Here is a 14772-nt window from a genome sequence, read left to right as displayed (position 1 = left end):
ATGAATAGTTGGAATTTGATATTGGAAAAAAATACCATTTACAATAGCACCAAAAAATGAAAAACTTAGTTATAAATCTAACCAAATATGTACAGGATTTAAATATGAAGAACTATAAAAATCTGATGAAAGAACTCAAAGAAGGACCAAGTAAATGAAGAAATAGTCCATGCTCCTGCATTTTTAAGGCACAATATCATTAAGATGTCAGTTCTTTTCAACTGATCAAGAGGTTCAATGTAATCTCAGTCAGAATCCCAGAAATCTATTTTTCAGATAATGGAAACAGGTTCAAAGGTTTATATGGAAAGGCAAAATACCTAGAATAGCCAAGGCAGTACTAAAGGATGGGAACAAAGTTGGAGGACTCATATTACTAAATAAACTTCAAGGCTTACTATAAAGTGACATTAATCAAATGAGCATGGTATTGGTGAAAGAATAGGCACAGAGATCAATGGGACAGAACATAATAGCTCAGAAATAGACCCACACAAATGCGATCAACTGATCTTTGACAAAGGAGAAAAGGCAAGCTCTGGGAGCAGCCCCATCCTCCACAATATTTTGCTGGAGATTTGACCCATACCTTGAACATCCCATATCATTAAGAATAACATCAGGACCTAAGAATGGATCCGGCAGAAATGAATTTTTTATTTTAATTTGAGAGAGAGAGAGAATGAGCATGAGCGTGAGGGGCAGAGGGAGAAGGAGAGAGAATCTCAAGAAGACTCCATGCTGAGCACAGAGGCCAGAGTGGGGCTTGATCTCACAACCCTGAGATTATGACCTGAGCTGAAACCAAGAGTCAGATACATAACAGCTGAGCCACCCAGGCTCCCCAGGAATATTTTTGTTACTGAAATATTTGGCATCCCGCTGCTGAATGACATTCAAACAGTTCTTGTGTCCACCTGTTGCTGTTCGTTGGTATCTTGTCTGACACTAGCATAGATAGGGGGGATGGCTAATCATAGTACACACACATTCCTGAAACCTGCCATGATTGTCCATCCTAAGGCCAGAAATTGCAATTTGTGAGTAAGTACTCTGTCTCACTCTCTGACATTCATCTGCTGTTGAAAATTGCATTGGTCCTCTTCTCTTTTGGTCTCACTGTGGCACCATCTCTAGTCCTCCAAAGTTCCCTCCTGTGTGTACAATGAGGCACTCACTAGGGTCAGCTAAGGCTAAGATGGGCGGTCATTACAAGGAGTCTCTCAACAACAATTCAATATTGAAGAACCTGGATTAATGGAACAGGATAGAGTGTGAAGGCTTTGCTTCCTATTGCTTTTGAGTCTTCCTCTACTTGCTTGAGAAAGTACCCTGATATCAGCCTCATAACTCACAGTTAGATCATTAATGGCTTAGATATCCTGGAACAAGCTTTACAAAGTAGCCACCGTATTCCCAGAAGTAGGCTGGTTGGACAATGCCAACATCTATGCTCGTCCCCCATTTGACCATCATATTCCTACCATGCAATTAAAACTGACATTTCCAGAAGGTACCCTTATGCTTGCTTTCTCCAAGAAGCTCCTTTTTGTATTCTCCAAAGACAAGGTAATACTTTCAGATCATTTGTGTTGTATCCACTTTTGCTATTAATCTCTGAAAAATGATGGGAAATGTTGAGAGACTTTGGGCCATCGCATCAAATTGATATACCTCCTATGGGAGGTAAGATATTATTTTCCTCTTTTTCTTTTAAGCCAGAAGTATTTAAAAATAACTATTGTATAAACTCTGCACTCCAAAATATTGGCTTTCTCATCAATAGAGAGCAAGAATTTTGTCTCTTTTGTCTCTTTTCTTTTTTTATTAATTTTTTAAATTTATTTTTTAATTTTATTATGTTATGTTAGTCACCATATAATACATCATTAGTTTTTGATGTAGTGATCCACGATCCATTGTTTTCGTATAACACCCAGTGCTCCATGCAGTACGTGCCCTCCTTAATACCCATCACTGGGCTAACCCATCCCCCCAGCCCCCTCCCCTCTAAAACCCTGTTTGTTTCTCAGGTCCATAGTCTCTCATGGCTCATTAATTTTTTTAAATTTTATTTTATTATGTTATGTTAATCACCATACATTACATCATTAGTTTTTGATGTAGTGTTCCATGATTCATTGTTTGGGTATAACACCCAGTGCTCCATTCAATACATGCCCTCTTTAATATCCATCATCAGGTTAACCCATCCCCCCACCCTCCTCCCCTCTAGAACCCTTAGTTTGTTTCTCAGAGTCCATAGTCTCTCATGGTTCATCTCCCCCTCTGATTCCCCCCTTCATTTTTCCCTTCCTACTATCTTCTTCTTTTTTTTTTAACTTATAATGTATTATTTGTTTCAGAGGTACATGTCTGTGATTCAACAGTCCTACACAATTCACAGTGCTCACCATGTTTTGCTCTCTTTTAAATCTTCAGATCCTGAAACAGTTCCTAGAACAATCACTGGAGAATAAAAGTGTTTACTAGGTGATTTATAAAGAAATGTTTAATGGACTCATGTGTGAATTGCTCTGTGAATAACTTAAGTGAACAACATATGATTTGGTGTTCACCTAAATAGAATATGGTAGTTACCCACAAACATATTTAGTCTTTCTCATTCCCTACCAAGAGATGGGAGCACAGGCAGTATGGAACTGAGAATTTCTGCAATTAATCACCAAATGCTTTTACAAGCCCTTGACTTTGAAAGACGGTTTTCTAGGTCTTCCCCTTAAAGATCAAGAACCATGCACTTCTACCAACTGTCCTCCACATTCCATTCCTGGGGACAAGAGATTTTACTTCTGCTTGAGACATTCTTTTTCCATTCTCTCCTCTTCAGATACCAGAAAATCTCAAAAATTAGAGTTCTCAGGATCTAATTTGAGAGGTGGACACATTGGTTAAAATCCCTGAGAAGAGCAGGGGTGTGCTGACTTTCCTCAGCTTATTGTTTCTCTTCGAGGAGGTTTCCACATGCAGGACAAAATGAGCACAACCTCTAGCTACTGAACCCAGATGCTGCTGATTGTATGGAGCCAGCATCTTGAGAGGTTGGAGTTTGTTCCAACAAATGCTTCCATTCCCTCTATGTCTCCTGGCTCTGGAGGCTTGTCAGTGACTGTTTTCTCAGTGGTTCCAAACAAATACCCAGCAGAGAATTCCAGTGGATGATCAGGAGCCAAAGTGCAGACTTTGTTTTGCAAGCTGCTCCAATTTTACTAAAACTCTGGGGATCTACCAAACACAGGTGAATAGGAGAAGGTGAGACAGGTCACAAGGACTCTCTCCTGGCAGGACACAGGAGAGGCTCATTTCCAGGCCCTTCTAATCCATCTCTAACCCTTTGCTTAGAGCCCTCCAGCATGGGGATGTGAGGGCTGAGTTCCCTTTCTTATCACGGTCTCGTTCATGTGTCTCAGGCTACCTCCGAGGTAGCAGATCAAGGAGGGGTTGCCTGTTCAGCTGCTGGGGTTGCCTTGCCATGCAAGCTGGCTCTTGGGTATTCTATAGAAATATTCCTGCACCTTGCTTCCTAGTCTGCAAAACTCAAGATCAGGGTATAGACTGGGGCCTCGTCCTGCCTGCAGCTCATGGAAGGAGCAACTATTTCTTTGTTCTCTTTCCCGAGTAGCTTCAATAGCTGGACAAGTTGAGTGGAGAAATAAAGACATGTTTTATTCAGATTAGACCCAGAGGATGCCTGCTCTAAGTGGCCTGGTAAAAATCTCTCCATCATGAAAACTTCAGCTCCAAAAAATATGTACCTCAGCTGTGCCTTCATGGGATATGGCTCCCAATTTCCTCAAACCCCATTTGGAGAGGGCTAGGCTTTCAAGGATGCTTCCAAGAGCGGGCCTCATGTGTTCCATCAGCCTTTTTTGTTTCTCTGCCTCAGAGAGTGGCTCTTGTGTAGCATCTTGGTGCTAGGGTAGAGCATCCTGAAAATAGCTTTAAATGTTGATAATATTATTTCCCGTCAGTCATAAGAGACATAACTTCCCTAACAGTGTCCCTTAATGCTGATGTGGTCTTTGGGAGTTTGTAGGAGGCAAAACACTGTGGATGGACTAAATGCCATTGAATTAAAATGGTGAATTGTATGTTATGTATATTTTACTACAATAAAAATATTGGAAAAAATTATGAAAATTATGACAATTTAAGTAGAATATTTATATCATAGAATTGGGAAAGGCCTTTCTATATAAACCTCCTAAAGCCATGGATGAAGAATAAAGAGAAACAGTTACTTAAAAATTGAAAGCTTCTGTTTGGTATAATATGCCATAATAATGTTTATGACACATCTGAAATATATTTGAGATCCCAAGTTAATAGATTTAAATGTAAAAAATTTCAATGAAAAATTTAAAAAATAATAAACTGAGAAAAGAACACCAGAGGAAAAACACAAAAGATACAAATGCTTTTCAACGTAAAAATGTTCTTTGCCTCACTTATATTTTTAAACAAGTATTGAAACAAAGAAATAGTTTTACACATATGACAAGAATTTATGGCACTGAAAACATCTCAGGTAGACAAGAGAATCTGTTCATGGACACTCTTACATGCTGTTGGAAGCTTAACATTACTATAGTGATTCTGAGAGGTGATTTTGCAATTTTTTTATTAATTTTTTAAATTAACATATCATGTATTATTTGTTTCAGGGGTACAGGTCTGTGATTCAACAGTCTTACACAATTCAGAGCACTCACCATAGCATACACCCTCTCCGGTGTTCATCACCCACCCACCCCAGTGATTTTGCAATTTTTATCAAAATTAAAAATGTCCATAAACTATGTACCTCCAATTCCACTTAGATAATTTTATTTTTTATTTATTTACTTTTTTGGTGAGGGAGAGAAACAGGGCTCCATCTCATGACCCTGAGATCATGACCTGAGCCCAAATCAAAAGTTGGATGCTCAACCAACTGAGCCACCCAGGTGCCCTCCCCTTAGATGATTTTATACTGTAGCAGTTTATATGACAGAAGTAATAAAATGAGCATTGTGAGATATATACATGTAAGAATTTTTATTGCAGCTATAATTGCAATAACAGAATGAATTGAAATCACCGAAGGGATTCCAATAGGGTGAAAGCATTTAAATTAAATATAGTATAGTGAGATGCCCTATACCCTCTAAAATAATGAAGGAGAGCTAATAAGGAAGTGCCAGAATAAAAAGGTATCCACTGTATACAATTATGTGGAAAAAGGAAGCTGCTGATGAATATTTATAGTATGGTCTCAGACGTGAATCCTGAGAAAGTTAGACTGGGGGACAAATTGATCTCTTATTTATGTACCTCAAACTTTTGTCATCATGCTTGACTTTCAATTTGTTTTTGCTTTTTTGAATTTTTTGTACTTTTAAAAATAATCATTATATCTTTCCATCTCCACAACTTTGAAAAACTTTACTTTTCCTTCCAGGATAATCATCACTCTTCCAAGTCTGTGCTCTAGAACAGTGAAGGAGTTTCCATTCTTTCTGGATGCTTTGTTTATTTGCAGAGAATTGAATTTTTCCTGATCTCAGGAGGAATCTGCCTCATCTCACCCTCCTTTTTTGGCTTTTGGTAGTTGTCTTGCAGCAGCCTGCATTACCCGGGGAGCCCCAAACCTCTGTTTTCACACAGTCTACTGGGAAGGTCAGCACTGGGACTCGACCAACCGATATTTCATTTGCACTGGTCCTCTAGGGCTGGGGTTTGCATTTATAATTTCCTAATTTGTGCACGTGCTGCCAGAAATAGTGACAAAATACGTCTTGGGGCACCCAGGGTGGGTTTCCTGGATCTGAAATGTAAACGCATCCAAACAAGTCATCAGGTGGCACGTGTTCTGTCTACATCTTCTTACTCTGCATGCTTCCTGCTTTCTCAGTTGTCTATCCTCATCTCTTGCTTCCTCTGCCACCCTTCTCCTTCCTCTTCTTCATCCTCATCTTCATATGCACTTGGGTTTGTAAATTCAGGGACTCATTCAGGGGAATGGCTTCACGTGTGTATCATAGACCAACAATATACAACAGCCAGGCAAGTCTTACACTTGGGGTCTGCCAAGCCTGTTACAGATTCACTGCATAAAGGCCAGAGCTGTGGGCTTGGGGAAGGGATGAAAACGATCAGTTCCATTTTAGTCTTGTCCAATTTGAGCTCTCTGTGACATATTCTGGGGGGATACACAAGTCTGGGGTATTGGGGAGATCTGGGTTGCAGACACTGGGTAGGGAGTCACCAGGATTCACCTAGCTAATAAATGGCAGAGTTGGAATTCACACCCAAGCTGTGCGACTCCCAAACCCTGAACACAACTGACAGTATTGCTGGCTTCTTAGATGACCTTGAGGTCATCTTGAACTTCTTTCCAGACAACTCTTTTTCATTAATACAGTAAATGGGTAAAAACAGCAACTTGTTATGGGTGTTGGGCTTCCTTAGTTATTTGGGAAATTAAGCAGTTGGATGCATCTTTTCAAATGGGGGAACTCTGAGTCTTAGAGCAGTCATAAATTGTGGCCATTAGGGACATGCCAGAAAATCTGAGCTTCAGTTGGTGGGAGCTGGCTGGGTCCTTAGGGATAATTTATTCCCAAGGTGTCACTTTCAGATAATGAGGAAGCTGATCCCAGGGCTGTGAAGTTGTTGGTTCAAAGTCACAAAAGCACCAGAGGGCAGTGTGTCCTGGGTCAGCTTCCCCCATTGACAGAGCCTCAAAGATAGGAGGACATCACTGAGTAATCATAAAGTAACCTTAAAGTGCAAATAGTTCTACTCCACATCTCCACCCACCGTTTAACCTCCTCTAAGATATTCCTGATATCCTCAACCCCAAACCTGCAACAAGAGGATTTGTTGGACCAGAGAAAGCAAATATTTTATAAAAGACCAAGCCCCTTACCATGGGTAAAAAGCTGAGAATCAAAAATCTTCTCCCTGTTTATGTTGTTTTACACGATGAGCAGAATAGGCAGGCCTTTATGAAGGGCAATAGGAAGCTTACCCCATGATAAAATTGATCTTAATATCTGTGAGGTGGGGCTCATGAACACTCAATACCTATGAACCTCTTAACATCATAGCGTAGCAGCTTTGCAGCTGTACCAACATTGATTTAAAGTCCAGCAACACCAATTATTAACTGTGTGATGTTTGTGGAAATTACCATCTAGAACCCCGATTTTTTAACTTGTGAAATGAGGATTAAAAGTACCTATTACTTATAGGACCATTGAAAGACTTTAATAAACAGAAGCAGGAGCAGCTCTTAGCCCAGTGCCTGAGAGACAGAAAGAGCTCAATAGATGGTTTGTAGAAAATGTGGTGTCTGGAAAAATCTGTTGGGTTTCTAGGGAGCATGTAAAACTAAGAAAAGAAAGAAATACCTCTTAAGGAAAATTCCCAAGGAGTGACTGAACTTGATGAAATATGGGATGATAAAGATGAATGATAATTTTGATGTCACTAGAAATACTTTCTGTCTTTCTGAGATCTATATACCTAGATTAAGAAGGATTAGTCTCTTGTCTGGCAGAGATTTAAAGAAGTATCTGATCTTGCTCATACTTTTTAGTGACTTAAGTCAGTATTTGCATTTATTCATTCATCAAAAAACAATTCTTTAAGGGTGCCTGGGTGGCTCAGTTGGTTAAGTGTCTGACTCTTGGTTTCAGCTCAGGTTGTGATCTCATGGGTTGTGAGATTGAGCCCTGAGTTGGACTTTGTGTTCAGCAGGAGTCTGTTTGGATATTCTCTCCCTCTGCCCCTTCCTCTACTTGCACACTCTCTATCTAAAATAAATAAATAAATATTAAAACAAAAAAAACAAACAAAACCCCAATTCTTTAGCCCCATTGTGAGTTCGGCATTATCCTAGGCTCTGCAAATATAAACACAACCTGGAGCCATTTACTGGCCTTCCAAGAGCCCACAAGTTTGACTTTTTCCCTCCTGCTCCTCCTTGCTACAAGCGAGGGAGTGAACTGAGATTTAAAATACAAACCATGACTTGGAGGTGACCTTGGTGAGCATATACCCTGCATTCCCAGTGTAGGAATGCACTCTATGCCATCTTGGACAGGTGGTCATCATTCCTCCTGGGCAACCTCTGATTAACACATCTCCTTCAAGGGGCAGCCATGTCCAGTGTGTTCTCATCTTTACTCTGTTAGCCTTTTATTGAACGAGCTTTACCCCTAAAACCTGATCCCATTGGTTTAGTTCAACCTTAACTCTAATTCTTTGTCTTTATGTGGTGGTGAAATAACGACAGTGGAGTCGGTAGAACCCATGTCATCTTGTGTTGTCTTTGACACTTCAAACTGTGAGAGCCTGAGCAAGCCTCATGTAAGGATGGGAATGGTGATATCCATCCAATGGTGTCTAAGGGAGGATCAGATGATGTAGTTTAGGGGCTGACACTGTGCAAGAGCTCAGTAAGTGGTCACTCCCCTACTACTTCTTAGTGATGGCACTTCAGATACCTCAACACACAGATTTCCTTTGAGGTCCTCCTATCTCCAGGCTAAGCAGGCCTAAATTGCCTCACCAGTTCTTCAAATGAGAGGATTTTAGTGTCTTTCTATCTTTTCTCTGTCTTGCTTTAGTTTGTCAACGTTCTTAAAATCTAGAACCTGGGATTAAACCCAATACTTCAGGGTGCCTGGGTGGCTCAGTTGGTTGAGCGACTGCCTTTGGCTCAGGTCATGATCCTGGAGTCCCGGGATCGAGTCCTGCATCGGGCTCCCTGCTCGGCGGGGAGTCTGCTTCTCCCTCTGACCCTCTCCCCTCTCATGTGCTCTCTCTCTCTCTCAAATAAATAAATAAAATCTTAAAAATAAATAAATAAATAAATAAACCCAATACTTCAGACTTCAGAAGATCACTACCAATTAAGGTTAGCAATGCCATTTTCCTTGACACAGGATTTCTGTACATATTCTAGGTGTTTCCTTGCTTTCTGTAAAATATGATAAAGCAGCTCATTTTATTCTATCTTGTATAGCTGAAGTTCTTGCTATATTTAAGGTTTAATTCTTGAGATGGTTTGACTCCTGCCAATACATCCTCAGTGCTGGAAGAGGGCTTAATCACTTATGTGGGGATGAATTGAATGCTATTCCCTAAGTCAGTTACTGCTCTGTGTCTCCTTCAACTTCTGAAAGACCAGGCTGCCCCACTGAGCATGGAAAGTCACTGAACTATGCCATATATCTGCAGAGTATTGTACAAAGAAAGAATTTTGAGTTTTCTAAACTGGGTAATAAGAAGTATAAGACTTTTCCTCCTTGAAATCCCATGTATTGTATTGGAAGGTGAATGTGATGGTTAATTTCATGTGTCAACTTGACTGGGCCATGGGGTGCCCAGATATTTGGTTGAACACTATTTCTGGGTGTGTCTGTGAGGTTGTTTCTCCATGAGATTAACAAATCAATCAGTAGACTGAATAAAACAGGTCCTCCCTAATGGGGATGGGCCTCCTACAATCTACCAGAGGCCTTGATAGAAGAAAAAAGCTTGAGGAAGGGAGAATTTGCTGCTTCTGCCTGACTCTCTTCCCTCTGGGACATCAGAATTCTGCAACCTTCAGACTCAGGCTGGAACTACACCTTCAGTTTGTATGTGTGTCAGGCCTTCTGACCCAGACTAGAACTATACCACTGGCTTTTCTTGGTCTCCAGATTGCCTACTGCAGATCTTGGGACTTCTTGATCTCCCTAACTGCGTGAGCCAATAGTTTATAATAAATCTATGTATTCATATCTGTATCTATATCTGTATAATCTATCTATCATCTCCTATTGGTTCCATTTCTTCGGAGAACCCAGACTAATACAGTGAATAAACACCCTGCACTTCCCCTGTGGTGGTGTTTCTTTTTCCATTGATTGTCTTTCCATTAGACTGTAGATTCTGTAATTCTTCTTTGGGGAGGGAGAGCCCTTGTCCTCAGAGCATAGCAAAGTGACTGGCACATAGTAGTTGCTCAGTAAATATTTAATACATGAACAAATATGTGTTCGAAATTCAGCAATGAATGAATTGCTGCATGATCTTGACAAGTGGCATTACCCCTCTGAGTCTCAGTGTCATCATCCAAATCATTTGGGGATAACAACAGGTATCTTACAGAGTTGTAAAAACTGAAGTAGTTAATATAGGCAAGAATAGCCCTAGGTGAAAACTATGTGATTGATAAAACTAGGTGATTGATTGATAAACCTGTTGTGTTATTGGACTCTACCATTGGAGCTCTTCTTTGAAGAATATAATATTTGAGTAAAACAGAGCTTGTTAGTATCACTGAAAAAACTAGTGTAAATGTTTATTATGAAATTTATGTAGATTAATTTTTTTTCATAAAGATTTTATTTATTTATTTATTTATTTGACAGAGAGAGACAGTGAGAGAAGGAACACAAGCAGGGGGAGTGGGAGAGGGAGAAGCAGACTTCCCACTGAGCAGGAAGCCCGATGTGGGGCTCGATCCCAGGATCCTGGGACCATGACCTGAGCTGAAGGCCGACGCTTAATGACTGAGCTACCTAGGTGCCCCTATGTGAACTAATTTGAAAACCATAGGAAGTGGAAGATCAGAGGGTACTTTATGCTGTTCTTGGGTTTGCCTCACTGTTGAAATTGCATTAGAATGCCCTGAGGGGTATTCTTGGGCAAGTCTGCTGCTCCTTAGGAGACATCATGGTATAATGGAAAGATTTTTGAACTCATACAGAGTTGAAATTGAATCACTCACGATTTTTAAAATTTATTGCTTGTAGGGGCGCCTGGGTGGCTTAGTTGGTTAAACATTTGATGTTTGATTTCGGCTCAGGTCAGGATCTCAGGGTTGTGAGATTAAGCCCCGCATCAGGCTCTATGCTCAGCAGGGAGTCTGCTTGCAATTCTCTCTCTTTCTAGAATAAATAAACAAATCTTTAAAATTTATTACTTGTAGAACTAGAGACCACTGCTCAACTTCCCTGAGTCTCCGTTTTCTCACCTGCAAATTAGAGATAAAAATGCCTAACAATTTGGTCATACCAGCAATGCTCTTGGGGAGCACATTTGAAATCTTGTTTGTAGCTTTTGGTACAAGCTATCGTTATTTAAATGCAGGGTGATTTTTCCCACTCCCTCTCAGTGTCATGGTTCTCCAGTGACTAAGTTTTCACATAGGGACAAGAAGAGGAGATTAGAATATGGGGACTAAGGGAAAGGCAAAGAGGCATGCAAGGAGGAAAAGGGTATTAATAGGAAGATGGGATTCTGAGTGCTGCTTGATCTACCTCATCCTATTTCTGGATAGCCCATCTCCTGCTTCTCATTTGTGAATCATAGCCTTTGGCTCTGCAGACTTACTTACTAATGCACCACACCCCTTTACTCCTCCAAGCCTGTGCCCATGCCAACCCCTCTGCCTAGAGTACCACCTCTCTACTTCACAGCCTGGAATATGAAAGCTCACCTTTCAGGGCTCAGTTCAGAATTCACTTGCTCTGTCAAGTCTTTTTGACAAGATGGCACAAGCTGGGAGTTGGATACTCCCTGTTCTGAGCTCTGTCAGTAATTTGTACTACCCCAAATACTGCTTCAATGCTTTATATTATCAATATTAAAAAAAGGTAAGAGTGGTTGTCCAATTTTCCCAGCGCCATTTATTGAAGAGACTGTCTTCTTTCCTTTGCATATTTTTTCTTGTTTTGTCAAAATTATTTGACCATAGAGTTGAGGGTCCATATCTGGGCTCTCTATTCTGTTCCATGGGTCTATATGTCTGTTTTTGTGCCAGTACCATGCTGTCTTGGTGATCACTTATTTGTGAAACATAAGGAATAGCATAGAGGACATTAGGAGAAGGAAGGGAAAAATGAAGGGGGGGAAATTGAGGGAGAGATGAACCATGAGAGACTATGGACTCTAAGAAACAAACTGAGGGTTTTAGAGGAGAGGGCCATGGGGGGATGGGTTAGCCCAGTGATGGGTATTAAGGAGGGCACGTGCCGCATGGAGCACTGGGTGTTATATGAAAACGATGAATCGTGGATCACTACATCAAAAACTAATGATATAGGGGCGCCTGGGTGGCTCAGTTGGTTAAGCGACTGCCTTCGGCTCAGGTCATGATCCTGGAGTCCCGGGATCGAGTCCCGCATCGGGCTCCCTGCTCGGCGGGGAGTCTGCTTCTCCCTCTGACCCTCCTCCCTCTCATGCTCTCTGTATCTCATTCTCTCTGTCTCAAATAAATAAAAAAATAAAAAATCTTTAAAAAAAAAAAAAACTAATGATATATTGTATGGTGACCAACATAACATAATAAAATAAAATAAAAAAGTAAGAGTGGATACTTTCAAATGAAATTCTGTGGTTTCCTTTAGAACTTTTGAGAGATGGTTCTGGATCTGGATCAGAAGAAAGGACCCAGAGATAAGCAGTTAGTTTGAATACTGAATGAAAATAATTGGAAGTTGGAGGAAAGGTGGCAATTAGAAGGGATGAATGAGAGATAAAAGGAGAGACAATGAAAAAAGACCACCAGGTGGAAAGACAAGGAGCTCCACAAGGATGCTCTGAGTGGTGCCCATCTGACAGCTGAAGGACATGTGGGTCCAGCCTTGTCAAAAGATCACTTTTCATTTGTGTTTGGGAGAATCTGCTACCCACACTGTGGCCAGATGGAACTGAAATTGTTGGGCTGATTTTATATGAACATCAGGCAACGACAAATTTCGGTCTGATGGGAAAGAAGAAAAGCATTACAGGAATACATGATGATATGCAAGCTGACATAATTCATGTGAAACAGGAATGTGGAGCCAGAAGGGACCCTGAGGACATAAGTGCCCTGCGAGTTTTCCAGGATTTCATGGAAGACTTCACATTTTCCTCACGTCTCCTAAGAGGATTGGAGTCCATATTTTCTAGACCTGAGGGAGCAGGCCATGCATTTAAGTATCTACCCTGGGTCAGACACTGAGGTCAGCTCTAAGGATGTCAGTGTGGGCAAAACCATAACAGGTGCCAGACCTCATGGCACTCAAAATCTGGTAAGTAGGATTCTGACCAATCATCACAGGAATACATGTCAGCTGTAAAGAGACTTACCAAATGCAGCTACTGTGTCCCAGGTTCTTTGCTAGGCACTTGGGTATACAAATGGAGAGAATAGAAACCTTGTACTGTAACACCTCCGAGTATAGCAAATAGTACTATACATCAGTTTCATTAAAGGCAACTTCTCTACTGTGGAGATGTGGAGAAGGTAAGACTGAGAAGCCAGTGACAGAGGAAATAATGTGCAATCTAGGAACGCATCTGTCTACCTTAGTGAATTACTTACTTAGATTTAATTTACAAGAAAAACCTGCTCAAGGCCAGTGAGGAGTACTTTCAGAATTCTTAGGGCATATAATTAGCTCTCCTTTTAACCTTGCCAACATGAGAAGGACAGTTTTTTTTTTTTTTAATGGTGTTAATTATTAAATTGTGCCTTTCTTTTAATAAACTATTCCAAGTGGCACACTAGGGAGACTTCTTTAGCCTTTATGAAACTCTCTCTTGTATTCAGTATAAAAGATGCAAGAGGCAGAGCTGGTTTGCCTGGCTGAATCTTGGGAGCTTTTAATGGCTCACATGGCACCTCCATGCCATAGAAGTCAGGTAATATCCAGGCTAAGGCTGACTCAGAGAGAAAGACTTTCCCAAAGACCTTTTATATCTCAACATTACAACATACCAAACCTCACTCGGCGCTTCCATTTTGTTATCTGTCACCGCTCTGTCACCGTGCATTGGTCCACCAACATTCCCAATGGGACAGGGGTTGAAGAGAGAAATGGGATGGTAGGAGTTTTATTAGATTGGTCTTGTTTACTGTGCCATTATCATTTATACCAAGAGTTTTCTGTTTCTATGGTCTTGTAACCTCATGAGTTTACCATTAATTACAGTCTCCCCTAGGTGTATGGCTGCCTAATATAGAACCTGACTCAAATTGATATAAAAAATAAAGGGAGCTTAACTGCTTGCATAACTAAAGTGTTTTGGCAATTCCAGCTTCAGGCACAGCTTGATACAGAGGCACAAATAAATGTCACTAAGATCTATACACTCCTTGCCTCCTTGGCATGATTTTTTCTGGGTTAGTTTCAACCTAAATTTGATTTTCCTTACAGTCAAAAATTGTTTGCCAATAATTTCTTAGCACTGTATGCCTTCATTTTCATATCCAACATGAAAGAGAGCATCTTTGTTTCAACATTTGCTGTATTATCTAAGATTTACTATGATTGGACTGGCTTATGTCACATATTCTTCCCTAGGTGATCTGTCTGGTCAGAGGGAAGGAAAAACTAATTGGCTTAGGTCAGTTTTTATAATCCAGCCCAGGAACCTCAGAGATAAAGAGATAAAGTGAATTTTAAAGATCACAAGGTTATTGATCTAGTAGGACTTTAAATTCATTGTTCTTTCTTATGCACCACATGCTGCAAGCTACCTGTGAATGCAATGCCCTCTTTTATTTGTGCACCAACAGAGAGGTCTGACTCTTAATCTGGTCGACATGGTCATCTCTCTAGTTCCAGTCATGGCTCTTTTATTGACCAGTTCTGTGACCCTCCAGCAAGTCCTACAACCTGTGCCAGCCTCCGTTTTCTCATCTCTAAGGTGAGGAGGATGTAGTGTCAGAACAAATGCATTAATGCCCATAGAAACACTGGTAAAATTCAAAAAGTTACACAA

This window comes from Mirounga leonina, unplaced genomic scaffold, assembly GCF_011800145.1.
Source record: "Mirounga leonina isolate KUSES-001 unplaced genomic scaffold, KU_Mleo_1.0 Mir_165, whole genome shotgun sequence".
Lineage (NCBI taxonomy): Eukaryota > Metazoa > Chordata > Mammalia > Carnivora > Phocidae > Mirounga > Mirounga leonina.
This window is presented reverse-complemented; position numbering follows the sequence as displayed.